This window comes from Megalopta genalis, chromosome 7 (assembly GCF_051020955.1).
Source record: "Megalopta genalis isolate 19385.01 chromosome 7, iyMegGena1_principal, whole genome shotgun sequence".
Taxonomy (NCBI): domain Eukaryota; kingdom Metazoa; phylum Arthropoda; class Insecta; order Hymenoptera; family Halictidae; genus Megalopta; species Megalopta genalis.
Window position 1 is genome coordinate 22,337,312 of NC_135019.1, and position 21,636 is coordinate 22,358,947.

The 21,636-nt window shown below is 33.3% G+C and overlaps 1 protein-coding gene and 1 long non-coding RNA gene across 11 annotated transcripts in view; one reads left to right on the forward strand and one right to left on the reverse strand.

Moving 5' to 3' along the window:
• Positions 1–11,296, reverse strand: part of LOC117227940 (uncharacterized) — a 28,524-nt gene extending 17,228 nt beyond the window's left edge. The window contains exons 1-2 of one of the 3 annotated variants that reach the window (XM_076523871.1): positions 10,917–11,295; positions 7,422–7,616 (exon numbers count right to left, since the gene is read on the reverse strand). The gene's annotated coding sequence lies outside the window, so the exon portion shown is untranslated. Of the gene's footprint in view, positions 1–7,421; positions 7,617–10,916 lie in introns of all 3 variants that reach the window. The other 2 variants (XM_076523872.1, XM_076523870.1) reach the window with 2 other exon arrangements.
• Positions 11,297–11,335: 39 nt separating this feature from the next.
• On the forward strand, positions 11,336–15,028 carry LOC117227156 (uncharacterized). 8 transcript variants are annotated; one of them, XR_013033909.1, is made up of 4 exons: positions 11,336–11,765; positions 13,022–13,112; positions 13,724–14,105; positions 14,524–15,028. It is a non-coding gene; the product is annotated as an uncharacterized LOC117227156 (long non-coding RNA). The 8 variants fall into 8 exon arrangements; XR_013033908.1 differs by having other exon boundaries at positions 14,536–15,028; XR_013033906.1 differs by having other exon boundaries at positions 13,724–13,756; positions 13,886–15,028.
• Positions 15,029–21,636: the final 6,608 nt, after the last annotated feature.

A 21,636-nucleotide genomic window follows, 5' to 3' on the forward strand; every position in this document is an offset into this window, starting at 1 on the left:
TAATGACTTAAAGGTAAAGTCTAAATTGCAATCTACAGTGTTTCACCAGAATAAGCTATACTGTGCAGACACTTTCATTTTTGCTTCCATTCTGACAACGAGGTTATGTTAGTACAATTCTATAACAAATCTATTGTCACTTTGGATAGTTTGTAATACATGTCGGACAAAATTTATGATAATTCTAATTTAATACTTCAAATAATTTTATTTCACTTATAAACTACTACATTTTAATTACGTTGCTTGAATAGAAAGACACCAAAAATTAGTCCAGTACGGACCTGCCTTAACCCATGTCACAAGCTCATATATCATTACTCTAAATTAGAGCTCGGAATTACTTGCACGCAACTCGCTGATCGCGAGGGCTACGCTTCCTGACCCTCGTCGTGTGTCTCGCTCACCCATGATCGCCTACACGCTGTCCACATACACATAAAGTAACAGGCATACACCCCTGATGTACTTCGAGACATAGCCCTTGTGATCGGCATGTGACGTGCAAATAATTCCGGGCCCTACTCTAAGTAAAGTATATAGTCGAATAATATGGTAAATTAAAAAACCAAATTGATTTTTGTTTAGATCATTCGAAAGGCCTCTCAAAGACATCCATTTCATCCAAGTTTCAAATCGTTAGCTCTATCACAAAGGTTGTTACAGAATGAAATTGGATAATATATTAGTCTCTATTCCTTCTGTCTTGCTAAACGAAAAATTGTGAAAAAATTCATCAACATTCTATCTGATGGGACACATCGCTCTGAAGTTGTTCAAAGTTATTAGATGCAAAACCTCTTGATTTTTTTATTGAAGTTATCAAATGACCACATTTACATTTTCAAGACAGTAGTGTCTTATTATTGTTATTTTAATGTGTATTTATAAAAATTATACACTTAAATACATCTGGAAATCATATTAATCGAATCAAAATGAATTACTAAAACTATTAAAATATTGCAATGGAATCATAATGAAGGCCATTCATCGTATGAGAGAACCACTGGAATAAAAAATACTTCGAAATGATTCTATATGTATTTTTGCATAAAATATTTATAAAATACATAAAAATGGTTTTGAAATATTGCTGCATCAATTATATGAAGATTATAAGATAAATCATGCGATTAACAAAGAAAAACGTCGTCTCGAACGGGTTTCGATCCGGATCAAAAGAGACTAAACGCGAGTATCCACCTGCGAGTTTCTCTCGTGAATGCTCGCAAGTTGTATATCCATTTGAGAGCAGCGCTACGAGAGTTTTTACTCTCAGGTTATATTTTCGAAAACTTTCACCACAGATGACTGACTATTGGTGAAAACTCTCAGAACAGTATTCATCTGTGAATCGTTTCATGGCTATCTTTTCTGTTTGAAGCGTTGGTTTCGAACTAGGAAATACCGGTGAGTGATACACACCGGTGTACACAAATTTTGATGAAACTTTATTTAAGAAATCATTTTTCCTTTTATTTTCAATTTTTTCAATTTATTTTGCCGATGTACAAAAAGAAATTATCTTCCATACTACTACATATTGAAAGAGATAGGGTCTGTAGATGCATAATGCGGTTCTGTTTTAGACTCATCACTTTGGATCTTTCAGTAGTAAGTAAAGACGTGCCTTATTCGTTCTTTAAAATGAAGTCATAATTATATCTACAGTATTCCAATGCATTTTCATTTAATAGCCCAATTTCTAATAGTGAAAATATCTCAAAAATATGGGTGATACGAAAAATGTTTCAAAACGAATGTTGTAGGGTATCGATCATCAGATTTTATGCAAATTTGTATATGCTATTCAATAAAACTACTTGTTTTTACTTTTTGATTTTCTGGGTATAATCTTCAATTTTTTAAGTTTTATCAATTTTAAACACACACACAATGAGGTAAATACTTTATTAGAAATTTATTAAATCAACTAAAATACAAATTTTAGCGCCGATTATTAATTTTTTTATTTATAATAAAAGTTCTTCGAATTCTACTGAATGTTTTTTTTTTCAGTTAAAAACCGACGTAAATATGAACATTAAACATTATATGTACAGTTATCGGAATGTATACTGATAAGGATATATTGATAATCCAATTTCAAGTACGGTCGCGACATATCAATAGCAGGATTTACAAATGTTACATAGAATATACATCTCATGCAATAAGTTGTGCCGGAATCAGACGTTATTACTATGAATGTGCAAATGGTAATCACATCATTGGATGTTGCTCCCATACAGCTGCGATAATTTATTATTTATTGCATGCTCAATATCTTTCACAAACTGTAAGGCCGGTAGAAATTCTATCCAAAATATTTTCTACTGATAAAATACACCCAGTAATCAATGTTGACAGCGACGAAAACTAATGCAGCAGAGAGATAAGAATTCTAAGATTTGATATAATATCAATCTAAGAAATTAATTATATAAGACATTTGAACGCGATACTTGTATTAGCATAGGGAAGGCAAAGAATAGCGTTTCTCAGTTCTTTTCAATATGATGCACCTTTCTAAAAAATGTGACAGAATTGTATGTTTACAGTCATAATGAGCTGGTAAAACTATAATAATGTCAACATAATTAAATGATTGATACCGTCAATAATATAAAAAGTTACCGGTTTCTTAACGAGATGCTAAAACTATAAAAATGTAAACTTAGTCATTTCAGAGCTTGTATAAGAAATTGGTATTTTAAAACTTTCTTAATTTTTAAAAATTCGATTTTGAAAACAAAAATTCTGGAAAAATTCATGCATATGTATCCTAATAGTTAATATATTCCAGATTTTTTCAGAATCTTCAATTGAAGAAGTTAAGAGAAATTGTGGAAGAATATGATTTTCTTTGTCATCCCATTACTACCCCCCAAGTCGACAAATAGGGTTGAAAACTGACACAAAGGATTTTCTTTCGATAAGCTACCGAATGGTTCATTGCAAGTTCAATTTGATTTAGGGCACTTTTGGCCCCCTTATGCGGCTATACTCTTGGATTAAAAACAGAGAATGACACAAAAATATTGATTACATATAAATCTACGAAAATTGATACTATCAAAATAAAATTTTGCAGAATTCAAATACTTGCCCAATACACTTATCCCCATCTGCACTTAGTCAAATTAAGAAAATAACAGTACTGTAATTAACAATTTTCATATTTATCATTTTAAGGTGAGCATTTTTGACATCGCGTAACCGTCTGAATAACTAATAAAAGTGAATAAAAATTGTATGACATTCTGACCCAAGTGTCCAGTTAATCATCTGTATAAGTTTTTTTTTAATTCTGAGGATATTGATCGTGCAGAACTAAAAAGTTCACCCGTTATGATATTCCGTGCTGGTACGTCATCATGACTCTAAATGGAAAAGGAAAAAGTTGTTCAAAATATTACCCTTTGTAACATATTTCAAGACGATTGAAATCGGAGATGGTGTAGGCTTTTGTCAACTTCGCCAATATTACTATTCTGAAAATATAAGTGCGGTGTTTTGATAATTTCAATATAAAATCATTATTTTTAAGTTTTCGGGCTTTTAAAAAAACTGGTTTTGTAACAAAAAATTCTGAAAAAATTCAAGGTATTATGTTCCATTCAGTAAAAGATCCACGATTATTTTTATAATTTTCTATTGAAGAGTACAGAAGAAATAGAGCTTAATTTGTTAATTTGATTTAACCCTAGGGTAGAGGTAGCAATTTGAAACTTATATAAGACGGTTTCCTTTGAATGGCTTATGAAATGGTCAAAACAAAAATTAATTTTATTTGGAAACACATTTGACCACCTGATTTGACATCTGATCATAGTATTATTACTATTTTGTACTGTCTTATACTTCTTTAATATAAGAATATCATCAAGATCTTTATGATAGATTTAAGTTATAATTTCAGTCTCATTCATTATAAATGACAGTGTTTGATGACTTGTTAAAACTTGTAGTTTTAATAACCTGTGTTTTTAGTCCTACAAGTAAGGTTTGTCAACCTTATTTCAAAAATATGAAACTGCACACAAGCAACATGAGTTATGCCTAATATAATCATATACCAGCCCTAGAAAAAGTTTAAATATTCCTTTTCTTGGAAATATCTCAAGGATAACAAATGGTTAAAAAAAGGTTGCATCATTTTATTGTGTCTACAAAATTATGTAAAAAATCTTTTTGTAACATATGAGTGTAATTCATAAATCATGGATCTCGGTAAGAATGTTTATATAGTATTGTAGACATAACAGAACAATGTAACTTTCGTTGGAACCTTTTCCTAACATCATTTCTTCTTCTTGACTGATTACATGAAATTACAGAAATTATTCAAATTTTTTTAATGGCTAATTTCACCTTTTAAAGCTGAGAAGTGACGCCAGAAAGTAATATGGTTGTATAATCATAACTTCCACTATTTGTGTGTAAAGTTTCATAATTTTCGGACTTTACAATTTAACAAACCTTCCTTATTAATAATACACTATTAACTATTACATCATCTTACTGTGACTTTTTATACTTTTATGTGTAAAAATAATACTTTCTAAATAATAGCCAATGAGAAAGATTAGAAGTACATTAACTATTAACTCTTCATCATTTCCAAAGTTATCTACTGCAAGTTGATTGTGCATGCTCTGTACTTTAGAACCTCCATAATATCATAACCAGAATTTTATATAAATAGTGATAAATAAAACTTATATATACTTAAACACTGGAGCTCAACAAGTAGAAAAAGGAATTATCCCACAGAAAATAGAAATTGTCAAAAAATGAGCTGTTTATCATTTCTTTCCACCAATAATTTTTACAAGAAACTCATTTGCGTGCAAATAAAAAAATCAGTTTAATTTTTACCTTGATTTGCTCAAAAGCTACAAAAATCTCAATACTTTTTTAGCCACGTATATGGTTTTAATAGACTAAGTGATACTTTATTTGTCCTAATGCTTTTCTTATAGTGAATAATAATTAAATAATTAAACAAGGTTAAAGTGAACTGTCCGCTTTACCTCTATCAAAGAAGGGTTCTTTAGGAGACTATTTTAAAGTTTTCCTATATGACTTGTAAAAAAATATTTGAATGTTGAGCTATTTACTACAGGAGTAATAACCTACCTATAATTTTCATTAATTGGAAACTGACGTATGCATACCATGCAATGCATGTACAAAATAAAAAATTTAAATACTAAAGCATTCACATATTCTAAAGTTATATGAGTATAATTGTTTATTACTAATATGTTATACTAGATGAGGTTTGTAAGTATCACAATACTGAATGCATCTTTGTAACTACAATAATAAAAAACACTGCTGATTGTTTCACTATAATTATCAAACTGTTACAAGGATTCGAAATTAGTTAGAATTAACATCTTAACTACTAACCATAATCAGACATCAGATGTTCAGACCTTAAGTATAATGTAATATGATAGATAATATGTCTGCTAAAATTATAGAATATGAAAATGGAAAAATAGACAGTTTACCATTAAATTTCTTTAATTATCTGAATTATTCAATCAAAATGAAGAGAATATTTCAGTGCTAAAGTATGTCAATTAATTGAATTCACTCAAACTTTTAAACAAAATTAAAATTGAGCAACCTACAAAAAAAATTACTTCCAGCACTTGATAATTAAATAAGCAATTGCACATAAATATGAATTATTAATGAATAAAATGATTACACTACTGTATTTAGATGATATCATTGTACATTGTCAATGATTTTGTTCTATGCTGTTATAACGATAAGCTAGAAACTTATTTTAATGTTTCATCACTTGAAAAGTTGTATACGTCATGTTTAAGATTAAATGTATATTAATTAACAATTATTGCTGTTTTCAAATTAACCTTTTAGTGCTATGTATAAATATATAGGGTGTTCCAGATCAAAACCGACAAACTTTGTTAGTATATTTGGGACATCATTCTGAGTAAGAAATGTTATATCATACCATGAGTCAATTCGTCTTTGTTTTCGAAATATGGATGGAAATACTGCACGTAAATTTTTAGCATAATTGGATAATGGGAACCCATGCCGCATTTCAATTGAATTTTTGAATTATGATGATTTCATGTTACTATTAGGTATAATTGCATTTTGTTATTTAGGAAAAAGTAGCTGCACTTCTTTAAATAAATAAATAATTTCTTAGATATTTAGATATAAAATTTATGTATGTATTACAAAATATATCAAAAAGGTCATTAATTTCCCTTTTTTAACATACTGATGTGGAGCGAGACATGTATTGTGCCTAGTTGCAGAAACCATAATCTCATTATTATGTATTTATTGATATCGATTGTTATAATTAAGTGTATAAATAATTACAAAGTGTTATGACTATATTAAACAAAAATATTATTACAATTTAACGAACGTAAAAAAAATATACGTTGGGAGATGAAAAGGAAGGTAGAATAATATATTTATACATATATTCATGACTTTCATTGGGCCGGATTTCGTTGCATTAGGGTACTGTTTTTATGCTATTTTTTATGGTACTGAATTATCATATTCTGATATCAACTTTATCACATGCACCAATTTTAAATTTACTCCTATAGGATTCATCATTTTCCCACATTGATGGACCTCATTATAAAAAATCTATAGACAAGTTGAATCGGTTGAAGAATTTATGGCTCTCTTCTGAAATAAAAATTTCTATTCCTACATTGCCTTTTTATAATTATTTTCTTGATAAGTTTTCAACTTGGACTGTTTTTAAACTTTGAACAAGACACTTTTTCGTATTTAAAGATGAGCTTGTATTAAAAAAAGATAAAGTTGCAGTTTCTGCTATAAGATACCATATATATGCTTCAAATTTATGTAGTTCTATACCACAATTTTTGCAAAAATCGTAAATCCAGATGCGGTGTCATTGCAGGATTTGGAGCATTGAACCAAGCTTCAATATATTGTATAAATTAGCTAAAAATATACGTAAATCTTTTACTCCCAACATTTGTCCCTCAGTCAATAAACATTTCTCTCAGAATAAAAATATTTTTAATATACATGTATATGTATGGCTTTTGCCATTCACCTAGCATGGTGGAAAGTTCTAAGTATACGAAAAACATTTCCTGTGAACAAGAACTGCTAAGAAAAATGATTGTAACTTCGAGAAATTCTGTACAATCAATTTTTGGTTGGTCATTTTTTAAACAAAACTCTTATTTTAAATTTATGACCTGGTTCATCCAGATCTTCAGGTTCTACAGTGAAACATTCAAAAGCAGAATTTTTTTACTTATTGTCAAATGATGTTGACTGATATTGTATTGACTCTGTAATGCAAGAAAGGGATTTATCACAAATTAGATAAAAACAGACAAACAGATAAAATTAAAAGTTACCCTCTCTTTTCATCAGTGCTTCGAATTGCTGTTTTCATAGCTTCTCTGCTTCTTCACGGATCGCTTTTCTCGCTTCCTTTTCCACCAAACTTCTATTGGCTTCAATCATTGATCCTGATCTCCTCTTTTCTCTCTGACTTAAGAGAAAGAGTTTGTCTTCCACAATATTAATCATTGTTAATACAACGTTGTGAGCTATATTGAAAAGATTTAAAGAATTGAGAAATTTCTCTTCTCTTTTTCTTTGAAAATCGCTTTTGCGTTTTTAAGACTGCTGCAACGTTCGCTAATTTTTATATAGTGCTAACAGCTTGATAATGCTGTTCTAATTTTGTTTTGTAGGAGTACATGCTTTCCTCTAGAAAATTTCCACTTCTTATATCTCCGTTGCTGGGAAGTTTTGTTCCGATAATTTTATGTTCACCATGCTCCAATAAATATACTAAGTAAGCTTTTAGTCTCCATTTTTATACAAAATCACTTTCACTTTGAATGATACACTGCAAAGTGTGTATCTTGAAACCTAATGATAACTAAAGAGATGCTTTACTACTGCCACAATTAAATTGTTGGTCACTAATAATTAGCTTTAAGAGAGTCCTTTCAAAAATATATACCACTGTGAATAAGACTATTTTTCATATCTTAGGTCTCAAATAGTAATTGACTCATGCAGCAGCATGATTCAGATGTTACGTGGTAAATGTAATGCTAACCGAAATTGAAAGATTTTAAATACATCATTGGAAATACTATACAAATACTACTACTACATAAGTAAGAAATTGTATTTTTATTACAAAAAAGTTGTCTAAAATAATGGAATGTAATTTTGTTTGACACTGATATAAAATCATTATAACTTTAAAGTTAACATAAATGCCATTGTCCGATCAAGCTGAAATTTTGCACACGTTATTTTCTCACCAAATGTCATGATTTGGATGGATAAGACAAAAAAATTGGAAGTTGAAAAATAAGGGCCACCCTAGTGCATACGATCAAGACATGATCATTTTGTGTAATCTCTTCAAATTACTTTATTTAATATAAATAACTGTAATACATAGGTGCAAGTAAATCATTATGTATCTTCATAATTTAAGTATCTGCGATTCATGCTACTTTCCTTGCATAATATACCTTTTGATATACCTTGATAATATATCTTTCATAATTACGCCTATGGTGTATATAACATTTTTTGTTCAGAATGACCACTTGAACATGTGGCAGTGTTTGTTTGTTTTGATCTGAGATATACTACACTGAGATAATATACTATACAACATATATATACATAAAATTTTGTATTTGAAATCCCTTTGCTATATGTTATTATAAATTTATGTATATATTTTCATTATTCTTAGATACTCGTAGCATATATTTGGATAAATATATAATCGATTTATATAATTAAAGATACAAAGTAATGAGAAAATAATAGACACATTAAAGCTAAACACTTTACACTACTCAAAAATATATTACATTAGATATAACAAAAATTACAGAAATGAAGATAATATAAATAGGGTATCTCAAAGAACATTTCAATTAAAAAACATGTAAAGTCTACTATGAAATATAGAATGTTCTATTTGTAATTGTATTCACTAAATAGTTTATAATTAAATGTACAAAATAGTAGACATACATATACATTCATATATACACTCATATGTGCTCATATGATAAATTTGCCATAAATTTGCCGAGTTGTCTCAGAAAGTACGTAACCGGCTTTTTAAACAGAATATCTTTTCTAAAAATGGTTCAAAAGATTTGAATTTTTTTGAGACGTTTGACCTTATACATGTTTTCTATGAAATGAGCATACAAAAAGCTTTTTAGAATATGATGTTTTTCCAACTTTTTTATCCAAACCCATGATGAAAATTTAAAAAAAGCATATCAATTAAAGATTACAGTTTTTCACGAATTTCAAGCAAAAGCAAATAATTTTTACATTTTTCAGTGGCTGTAGCTTGATTATGCATTAACCGATTTTGATGAAATTTTCAGCATGCATATAAGTTACCATGATCTAAAAAATGCATTTTTTAAATTTCCATTATGGGCTCATATAAAAAAGGTAAAAAAAACATCATTTTTTAATTTTTTTATCATTCCAATAAATTGCAAACTAAAAAAACTTTTTGTATAAGCATTTCACAGAAAAAAAGTAAGTCGAACATCTCAAAAATATTCAAGTCTTTGAACCAATTTTAAAAAAGTTATTCCGTTTGAAAAGGTGTTAACGTACTTTCCGAGGTGACTGTATATAATGAAGATTAAGAAGAACAACCATCAGAGTTAGAAATCATTTTTTGAAAAAAAGTATCTAAAGTATATACCTAGTACTAAAAAATTTTAACAATTTTAAAATGAGATTTTGTAATGTCACAGTAGCAGATCCAAGATAAAGTGTTTTTTAAAATAGTCACCATGTGTAGATACATAAGTAAATGGAAAATTCACTTGTAGGACTTCCTTATACATGTTTTGAATACCAATAAAACTTTGTTTTATTCCTTTGTGTCAAAATGATGGCAGTAAAGCAGTTGACATGTAGTATATGTTTTCTGGAGCTTGCAGCATAAGTGTCCTAAATTTTGTTTTACAACAAAAAGTCAATTTTTATTTTAATCTAAATTCAAAGAGCTAAAGAATTATACAGGGGATTTTTGAAATATTAATTCGGACAGAAATGGTAAGCATTTGAAAACAAAAGTTGGTCTTTACTATAGAATTGTTTAATTTTATTTTTGAGCTGCTATTATAGCATTACACCTTAACTGTAGAATAAAATTTTTAATTTATTTTTCTCAAAAATAAAGGTGCATTTGGATAAGGTTATTAAGGTTTTCCATAACTGATCTAGATGCACTTTTTTGTAAAGCGATTTCTAACTCTGACAGTTTTTCTTTTAAGTTCAACCAAATAATAATATGATGTAAAGAAAATAAATTCATATAAAAATGAAAATGTAATATTAATTTAATATTAATATAAAATTTAAATTATAATATTAATTATTAAATAAAATATAAAAATAAAGCAGTAAAACAGCAAAATGTAACAAAATAGATGTGTTGGTATTGAGAAAATTAAAGAAATTTTGATTTAATTAATTTATGAAGTATGCAAATACATGATTAGTGATAGGAAGACGAAAAAATGAATAAAGTATGTGCTTAGAATCCATGTAAACGTTTGACTCTCTCTCTCTCTCTCTCTCTCTCTCTCTCTCTCTCTCTCTCTCTCTCTCTCTCTCTCTGTGTGTGTGTGTGTGTGTGTGTGTGTGTGTGTATAATTCTAATATTTATCACTAAGAATCTTTTTTATTCAATCTCTGTACGAACTATATAATTAAACGACGAATAAACAAAAATATGAAATCAGTAACTATTTTTTAATATACAAAATAACCAACATTTGGGCAATATTCTAAAGGTCAATTTATTATAATAGCATTCAGAAAATACATACCAAATTATGAATAAAATATTGATCTTCGTCTATCAAGCGTAGTTTGTAAAAAATCACTGAAACCTCTGCTTAAATACATACGTTCAATTATGATTGACAATAAATAATAATATTGTACATTTATACGTGTTTCTTGTTTATAAAATTTCATCAAACACCACTGGGAGTGTCGGTCCGTAAGGTTGACAACTTCACACAACATTTGCTTACTAATACATATACTAAAACGCAAAAATCAAGATATAATCTCAAAACTTATCCATCTCAAATTGTAAATTGATTGTAACATAGAGCAAAGCTCGCACATAACAGAGATAGAACATTTTCGGAGATTGCTCTGAAATGTGTTGCAGAGTGGTATCATCCAATCCCATTTAAGAGATCTCTCCTGCAGCACATTTCAGAGCAGTCTCTGAAAATGCTCCGTTTTAACCGTTCAGCTCAGTAATGTAAGGTTTGATATCCACGTGAACTGGCTCACCATAATAACAAAAATTAATGAAACATAGTTCAAAAAATTGCTCTTTAATTGCCCATAATAATTTTAGTTGCTCACTTATTCTTATCGAGAAATATTCAAAAAACTTTTTTGAGACGCCTAGGAACTTTCATGAGAAGCTGGAGACATTTAATAATACAAAATTTCTGAAATAATGCATAATACTGACTGCATAATACTTGGAATCTGCTCCAAGGAGCGAAGAGGAGACGTCACAAATGAGATTAGAATCTATTGGCATCATCCAATCCTATTTGTGATCAGTAATTCTCCTACTCCTACTTTCCTAGAAGAAAGTTGTAAAGCGGTCAGGATGTTGGGAGGTCTGTCTGCGCGAGAATTAGTCGAAGGTATAAGCGCGTCATTGCAATCTGATAAGTAGAAGTTGCACTGCGTATATGTAGTAGTAAATTAATCCACTGTACCGTTACAGTAGTGCCTCACCATAGTAAGTCAAGGCGGAGGTAACCGGTTTAGAATTATTAAGCAGGTAGAGAAACTGTTTCTTCTCTGATTGGTTGACGCTGCACAGCTAAACAGTGCTGTCCTCGTAGTTCTAGACAAAGAGTGGAAGTGGCGAGTGAGCAAGAGAGCACAACATCAGCTCAACCACAAGTGAAACAAGTCACACCGTCGACTAATATAGTTTGTCTCACTTTACCGTGCTTGTCGTCTCGCTCTTTCGCGCTTCGTATGCCTGGTGCCCTATCTGAAACACGTGGCGCGATATTCGACTTGTACTTTTCACCCCGTAGGATTCTCGACCACACAGTCCAAGACATTTTCGAGCGTCTTGAAACAACAATCATTTCAAAATTGTTAATTACAAAATTTTGTTAATTTATCCATCTCAGTACTTGTTAACTGAGAAGATCAACAATCAATATTCTACTGTACGAGAAGGAGTTTCGAAAGTAACGAATAATTTTGCAATTTTATACGATTTGGAAAATGTAGAACCAGACATTTAAAATGCGAAAGACAAATGTGCGACTAGCTGGTGGTTGCCCGTCTTGGATCCCTTGACTATACTTATTATATAATTACCGTTTATTTCTACGGGCTTGAAAATTTCCATCGTTGTTATAATATACGCGAGCTCACATTCTACGTCAATAAGCACTACACGAAATGAACAAATTGCATCGTGATAAATACGAAAATGACGATAGTGCTGAATAACGTTTCTGTTTATACGCAGTTTGAGAACTACAACTCAAAGTTTATAGAGTTTGAAATATGGTTTCGTTTAATGTTTCTGCTAACAGCGTTCGAAATGATGGTGAAGGATGCTAAAAGATATGTAAAGTATTATGCTATAATAATACTCGATTGCTATACATATAATGCAATATTATTATAAAATAATTTGCAATACATGAAATACATGCAAGTTTTGCTGATTTGTAGTAGTGTTGGTTTGAGCATTCTCTCCGAAAGTATCCATTACATGATTGGTCAATAGAATAGAAATGAATTTCCATATTACTTCCATTACTAATTTTATGCAATAGTAAGATTTTGTGGCGTATCGAATATTTATTAAGAATTCTAAAACACTTTCAGTAATTTAATGTCTCACTTTTTTTTCTTTTGCTTTTTACAGATCTGTTATATCCTATGATGCAATTCTGCAAACAACATTCCTTTGTGCAGTTCTGATGTTCTGGTTGTGCATTTACCATGGTCTGAGACAGGTATGAATATCGACAGGTATTTTTAACTAATTAGAAATTAAACATGCACAAAACTGTACTAGTATTGTAGCTAAGACGTCGATCTAGATTCTTCAAATAATAAAAGTTCATAAATTATGCTTTGAAAATTAGATTTTAACTATTTACCATGTGACTGTCAAATTATTTGAACTAAATATCATTAGTTACGAATGTAACTTATGGGTTTTCGAAAATTTCAATAGTTGTAATATACTTAATAAATAATTCATAACTCTAATTCTATAAAACTAAAAGAGTTTGAGAATTTTTTGTAGGTAATTACTACATTAAATATGTAATCTTTCTAAGAGGATATGGATGCAAGTTCCAGCTTCGTTTTTCAAATTTTTAACAGTAAAGATCGTATAAAATTGCAAAATTATTCGTTGCTTTCGAAACTCCTCATACAGTAGAATATTGATTGCTGATCGTCTCAGTTAAGAAGTATTGGGATCGCTGAATTAACAAAATTTTGTAGATTCATAAAGTACAAACTATTAGTTAAAATGTAGCTTATGGGTTTTCGAAAATTTTAATAATTGTAGAAATGATCGAAAAGTGCAAGTCGAATATCGCGCCACGTGTTTCAGATGGAGCACCAGGCATACACATGCGCGAAAAGAGTGAGACCGCAAGCACGGTAAAGTGAAACAAGCTACATTAGTCGACGGTGTGACTTGTTTCACTTGTGGTTGAGCTGATGTTGTGCTCTCTTGCTCACTCATCACTCGCCACTTCCTCTCTTTGTCTAGAACTATGAGAGCAGCACTGTTTAGCTGTGGAAGCGAACCAATCAGATTTCTCTACCTGCTTCATAATTCTAAGCCGGTTGCCCTTGCTTGGCTTACTATCGTGAGGTACTACTAAACCATCATGCGGCAGATTGGCTTTGCATAGCAGTATGGTAACCAGGTTAATTGTCATTTGCTGTGTTGAGTTCAGTGCATGTAGTTATATGTTCATCGATAGGAGGTGAGTCAAATTATTTAAATTAAATAGGGTAGATGTTCCAGTTTCCTTGCCTGACCCAAATTTCGTGCCCTCGGATAAAAAGAAAAATGTTATATCTAAATTGATGATATATTTTTTGTTATTATATTTACCTATTAACATGTAAGATTCAGGGAGGGGTACTACATTTTTCATATTTTAAAATATAATAGTTTTTCAATTGATGCTACAGCAGGAATTGAAAAGTAAGTATAAGTAGTATAAGTATAATAAGTAGCATGTTGTGTCAAAAATTGTAAGAAACAGATGCCGAAAACGCATATTATGTCGTAAGAGGGTTTCATTTAGAACTAACAACGATAAAAAACACTAATTATGCATATTTTTATATTTTTAATATAAGTCTGGAAATAGGGTCAGATTTTAGATTTTAGAACAGATTTTATTTCAGAGCCCTCTTGTATTAGACCACGTGGTTGAACCTAACCTCATTTTTATTTAAAACAATGGAAAAAGCGTACATGGGATCCACGCACGGAAATATGGCAAGGCACATAATAATGTGCCAAGCTCCTGGAAGGGCATGGAATTAAGGCCAGAAACATTTTTTTTAGAAACATTAAATTACTAATTTTTATCACGCAAAAAATATCTTTAAAATCAAAAATGTTTAAAAAATCGAAATATATTTTTAGTGCATTAAATGAAAATTCTAGTATTTAATGAGAGTTTTGGTAAAGCAAATATTGGCTTTAAGGCACGGTAATTGGGGCATCTACCCTAGCTTGTACTGTTGAAAAATTGAAATATGTAACTACTTTGTAAAATCTAGTAATTGTTTTATATAAACATTATTCTTATTTTAATACCTTTATATGTGTATTAATAAATGAGGTAAACTTTAAAATATGTATGATGTTAATTTAATACAATAATGGGACCTACTCTTGCATGTTTTTCTTACTTCCTAAGCTGGTGCACACATCCTTACCATTTTACTATGCAACCAATTCACAGTGGATCCTGTCTTAGCATTGAATTATCAGCTAATCAGAGCAAAGAAAATTTCTATATTACTCTTGCTAAAAATGGATCAAACTGCAGCCTGGAAGTGTATAGGATTAGGACTCATTACTATATGTATGTTTGAACAGATAATTTGGATTTTTTGGAAATTTAAGACTATAAGTTATTAGATGGGGGAGGGATATGAAGTCGTACACCTTTTGGAATAACACTTAGGATGGATTTGGATATTTTTTCTATCAAGATATAATTTGAAACTAGTTCTTTGAAAATTAACCGTGATTATATGTGTCTACAGTACGGTTATGAAGTTATTAGCCAGTGTTTATTTCATAAATGATGAGTATGAAAGAAATGAAAACAAGCAGAAGTTTTACTGTTTTCGCAATCAATATAATAATAAAACAGTGAAACTTCTTACTCTCCCTTTCTTTCTCAGTACTTATCATTTCCGAAATAAACACTGACTAATAATAACATAATCACACTGTAAGTAATTATATGCATTTCTTCTCAGATAGTATAGGTCGCACAGTGTGACTATTGTGTGCCAAACGTGGTAAAAAAAACATTTTATATCTTAAATGATGTCGCAAAAATGTCTCATAATATGGAAATAGAGGTAGCTGAGGTCATTCTAAGTAACTTTTTCCATAGCGAAAATGCAATTTGCGGCTTTGTTTACGAATTATTAACAAAAAACACTGATCAATGAGAGACGAGAGCGTGAACTACAACACGGTCGATCGCTCGTACTCCGATCGCGGTGTCTGACAGCAGAAGGGGGACTCCGTGCCGCGTTCGAACCAATAAACAAGTCACGCAGTATGAAATTTCGATTTTTTTTTACCACGTAAAAGTGATATTTTTAAGAAAAACGCTGTTCACCTTTACTTTAGAACATCTGAAGAATATATATTAATTATTCAGACTCGAAATTGTTAGAAATGACTGTGTGCGTCAGTGTTTCCACGTTGTCTGTGTTTAGATATTTCCCGGCATATAGCTGAAGTGTAGACAAGGGAACGGGAAACAGTGCCTTGATGCGCTTATGCTAGCTGACTTCCTGGGACTGACCTGCAGTCCCTACTTTACACCCCCGCCTGGGTCCCTTCGCAGCCAGGGAAGAAACGCCTCCTACCCCCGCGCGTCTATTGCTTACGAGGTTGGTATCGTTGTATTCCAACACCCTTCCTCAACGATAGCCATATTTTCGCAATTAATCCTTAACTAATTAACCCGCAACAATCCGTAATATATTTTAACTTAATTCTACCTAGCGGCTTAGTTAACATATCAGCTAACATCTTATCTGTAGGACAATACTTGTAATCCATAATTCCTCGCTCCTTTAATTCCATAACGTAATGATATTTAGTATCTATATGCCTAGTTCTATTACTAAATTTGTTATTCTCTACGAGCTTGAGGCAACTTTGGTTGTCTTCATAAATTACTGTCCTATCTTCCGTTTCTCCGTTAAAATCCTTCAGTAGTTTCCTTAATCAGACCCCTTCCTGTGATGCCTCAGCGAGTGCAACGTATTCGGCTTCTGTGGACGATAGTGCCACACATGACTGCTTCCGACAGGCCCAGCTGATTGGTGCTCCAAAATACAGGAACTGGACTTCCTAGTTGGACTTTCTAGTTGACCGAGTCTTAATTCGTTATTCATTGTTCCTTTCAAATAACGAACAACTCGTTTTGCCTCTGTCCAGTCTGCCATTTTTGGATCCTTATTGTGCTGGCTCAAAATTACAACACTTGCCGAAATATCTGGTTTGCTGTTTACTGCCAAATACAACAAAGCTCCAATTAGCTCTTGATATTTTTTATTGTCCGGCAACGGTGGAGAATTTTCTCTGCCCTTTATGTATCCTGAATCCATAGGTATGCTAGAATCTTTTGCGTCCTTTAGTCCAAATGTGGTTAGTATTTTCTTAATATATTCTGTCTGTTTAATACAATAAAAACTACCCTCATCGCGCCTAATTTCTATACTTAAGTAATTCCTGAGTAAACCTAAATCACTAAGACGAAAATATCGCTTTAGACAATTCGCTTCTTTATCTATGTCTAATACATTCTTAGCCGCAATTAAAATATCGTCTACATAGACAATTACATAAATGTGTTAAAATTACATAAATATGTATAAACATGGATCTGTTTTACTTTGTCCAAACCCGTGATTCTTTAATAAATGATTTAACTCATCATTCCATACCTTCGCTGCTTGTTTCAATCCGTAAATACTTTTCTTTAATTTACAGACGTAATCCTCTTTACCTGGTATGGTATAGCCTTCGGGTTGCTCCATATAAATTGTTTCCGCGAGGTTTCCATTTAAAAAGGCTGTCCTGGCGTCAAAGTGCTTGACCGACATATTCTTTTGACCTGCTATGGCCAAGAAGGTCCTAAGAGTCGTCTGCCTTACCACAGGTGCAAAAACCTCGTCGTAGTCAGTTCCGTACTTCTGCGAAAACCACCGTGCGACGAGTCGGGCCCTGTACTTTTCAATACTTCCCTCTGCGTTTCGTTTTGTTTTGAAGACCCATTTGTTGGAGACTATGTTCCGATCTTTTGGTCTTAATACAATGTCCCATGTGCTGTTTTCCTTTAAAGATTTAATTTCTTCCTCGTACATTCTTGGGTTCCCTATCTTCCAGCTTCACCTTCAAAGATGCCGCCATATACCTGACCGGTGGTACGCCTTTGTTCAATCTTTCGGAGCGTCTGTTTCGCGTCTGAGTTGTATCCTCATAACCTACATTGATATGAAAGTCACTGTCCGTTTCATCCGTAGGACAGAAACTGTCTTCCATTGACGATACTCCTTCCGCAATGTCCTCTTGCACGCTTCCTTCTGTATCCGATGCTTCGGCCCTTGAAAGTATTACTTCATCGTGCATTAAGTTTTCCTTAATCGCACCTTTTTCACGGATCCCATCCAGAAAAATTACATCTCGACTAATCTTGACTTGATTTGTCTCTGTGTTTAATAGTCGATACGCCTTAGATTCTTCCGAATATCCGATGAAGATGAACTTCTTAGCTTTGTCGTCCAATTTCTGTCTTTGTTCTCTGTGTACATGCACATATGCGTCGCATCCAAATATGTGTAGGTTACTTACATCTGGTTTCCTGCAATGCCACAGCTCGTACGGAGTCCTTCCTGTTGCTTTGGTTGGCAATCTATTTTGTAAATAGTTAGCTGTGCACACTGCTTCGCCCCAATATCTCTTTTCCAGATTTGCATCCAGGAGCATACATCTCGCCATTTCCAGCAAAGATCTATTTTTCCGTTCGGCTACTCCGTTCTGTTGTGGCGAATAAGCGGCTGTGAACTGAGACCTAATTCCTTGATTCCTTAAATAATTCTGTAAGTCTTCATTGATGTACTCCCTTCCTCGATCCGACCTTATGATTTTAGGTTTCCTATTGAATCCTTTTATTACCCGGGGTCACAGTTTGCATAGGTCCGCAAACACACATCCGTATGCAAAAGATCCAAAATTTCTCGGGTTTTGTTTTTGAATTCTTTGGGGAAAGGTATCCGTGCCATTCTTCCTTTCACACAGCACTCACAGGTCTCGCGCGTCTTACAGTCCTTTACCTTGATACCTGTCGCTAGACCTTTTTCAGCCAACTCCTTAATTGCGACCGGGTCCCGGAGTCCAAAACGCCAATGCCATGCATGCTGGCAATCCTCGGTATAGCCCGCATTTACGACCTCGTTTACTGCAAGGGCCTTCTCGACCGTCTTCAGTTCGTACAGCTCTGGAGACAGACTTGCCGTTGCCCACGGTTTCCCATCACCCAAAATCTGACACGTGTGTCCCTCGAAGACAAGCCTGTATCCGTCCTTCGCAAGCCTCTTGACCGACAATAAGTTGCAGCCAAAGGTCGGAACGTACAGCACGTCCTGTATATACATTTCGGAAACTTTCCCAAATTTGTCGACGTACCTGAGTATCCCTGCGCCCATGCCTTCCACTCGAGCCATTTGTTCGCCATCTGCGAGGCAAACGTGGCCCTTTCTGCCGGAGTCGAATTCATGGAAAAATTCCTTCGTTGTCACCATGTGGCTTGTCGCACCCGAATCGACAATCCAAGAATTTGTTTTCCCTTCGGTCGTCTTTATCCCGAAACACGATGCCATCGCTGTCCCGTACTCTGCGTAGAAGCAATAATCTGTCGAAGATTTTTCTTCTGAAACTTTGTTGGCTGTCTCTTGTTTGCCTTTCCATGCCTTATACTTCGTACATTCGCTCTTAAAATATCCGGCTTTCTTACAAAAGAAACAACTTTTCTTTGATTGCGCGGGGACTTTGCCCTTATAAGCAGTTTTTATGGTTGCTTCAAAATTTTCTTTCACATCCCTCGCGCCCTTACGTCTCTTGTACTCATCTATCAATTTGCTCTTCACAAATTGAGTGCTGAGCTCGTTGTCGGATCTACTATCTAAAGCCGTTACGAGAGTTTTGTACGATTCCGGTAAACTTCCTAATAAAATTGCAGCTATAAGATTGTCGGGCAATTCCTGTCCGAGAGCTGCCAGTTGGTCTATGTAATTGGAAAAAGTCGTGATATGTTCTTCCATATTACCGTCTTCCTTTAGGACCATTCTGCATGCTCGTTTTAGTAAAAATACTTTGCTTGTCAGCGTAGCCTTTTGGTGGTATCCTTTCAGCGCTTCCCATGCCTCTCGGGCTGTCCTAGCGGTCCTTATGTGCTGCAACTGATTATCTTCCACCAATAATCCTATTGTAGCACGTGCTTGATCGTCTCTTTTTGACCATACAGCATCCACTGTAGTAGGCATTTTTTCTTTGATGACGTCCCACAAATTGTCCTTTATCAGCAAGAGTTCCACTCTGTAGCTCCATACTGAATAGTTCTCACCATTTAGTTTTTGAATAGCGAAACGAAATCCCGCACTGTCTGCCATTATGAATTCACTTAAAATGTTTACACTAACAAAAAAAAATGTCTTTTAACACCAAACACAGGAGCTGGGCCCATAACCTGTTAGAAATGACTGTGTGCGTCAGTGTTTCCACGTTGTCTGTGTTTAGATATTTCTCGGCATATAGCTGAAGTGTAGACAAGGGAACGGGAAACAGTGCCTTGATGCGCTTATGCTAGCTGACTTCCTGGGACTGACCTGCAGTCCCTACTTTACACCCCCGCCTGGGTCCCTTCGCAGCCAGGGAAGAAACGCCTCCTACCCCCGCGCGTCTATCGCTTACGACGATGGTATCGTTGTATTCCAACAGAAATAATAAGTAGTTTAACCGTGACAGCTGTTTTAATTTCCTGACGTGCACGACACCTCATGTGTACCATATGAAATTTTTAAGTAAGATGTACAGTGAAGATGAACAAAGTACATGAACGATATTTTAATTTAAATAATTCCGTGTCCGAAGAGAATTCAACGAATGATTCGCAAAGCTGATTTAATAATAAATAATCGCGTTAACACGTTAAGCGCCACGCCGGTCCCTAGGGACCGGCGCTAGACTTTCCATTCAGACCATGCCGGTCCCTGCGGACCGGCGACAGATTTTTCGTTCTTCTATCGCGGCGCGTGTGTCGGTCCTTGCGTATTTGTGAGACTGAACATTTAAATTATGCGATATCGGTTTTTGTTTGGTCAATGCTTGAAGGAATAGAACAGAATACTTAAAAACATTAATGTAATTTATTAAAACAAGATATGCAAAGGTGAGGTTTCTTTGTACATTGGTTACAAAAGGTTGTTACTTTTTGCGTTACATTTTTAGCTGTCTTTGGTCCTAACATTCGTGTATTCTGATTATAGCATTCGGTGCACTATCTTCTAGTTTTATGCGCACTGCCTTCTTTTTTTTCCAAGTGATGCCGAGGATTTACACGGGTGTCCACTTGTTCCTCGTTCTCCTGCATAAGTCCGTCAACTAACTTTTTGCGGTACATTGTGATAGACATTTTCTGACCTGTTGTTTCTTGGTATATAAAGAAGGAATTTACAACAGCAGTGTTCAATAACAACTCAAAACCTAATTTTCGATCCCATTTCATCGATTTTTGTAATGGATTAATGTATGTAGCAACTTGATCTGACAGGTCAATCGATTTTTTCCCCGCATTATAGTCTATAACAATTGTTGGTTTACTAACAATTTTTGATTTTGTTCGAACGGTCTCCATTTGGAGTGTATGTTTGGTTGAAAGTAACAGAACGTCACACTTCTCTTTCCACTTCAAAACTGTGATCCCTTCTTTACTCTCTTTAGCGGCACATTCCCCCCGTTTTAGCTTCTTGAATACCACTTCTTTTGGGGTATCCTTGCGGTTACTCCTTAGTGTCCCAATCAAGTGAGTATCTTTCTCTATCAGTTTTTTTTTTCTTGGCCAAGTTTACACTGGTGTACCAATTGTCGGTACAGAGGGTATGTCCTTTATGAAGTATACCTTCGCACAAATTCATAACTACATTGGTTGACGTCGTGTTCACTTTGTCGAAAGTTTTGCCACTGTA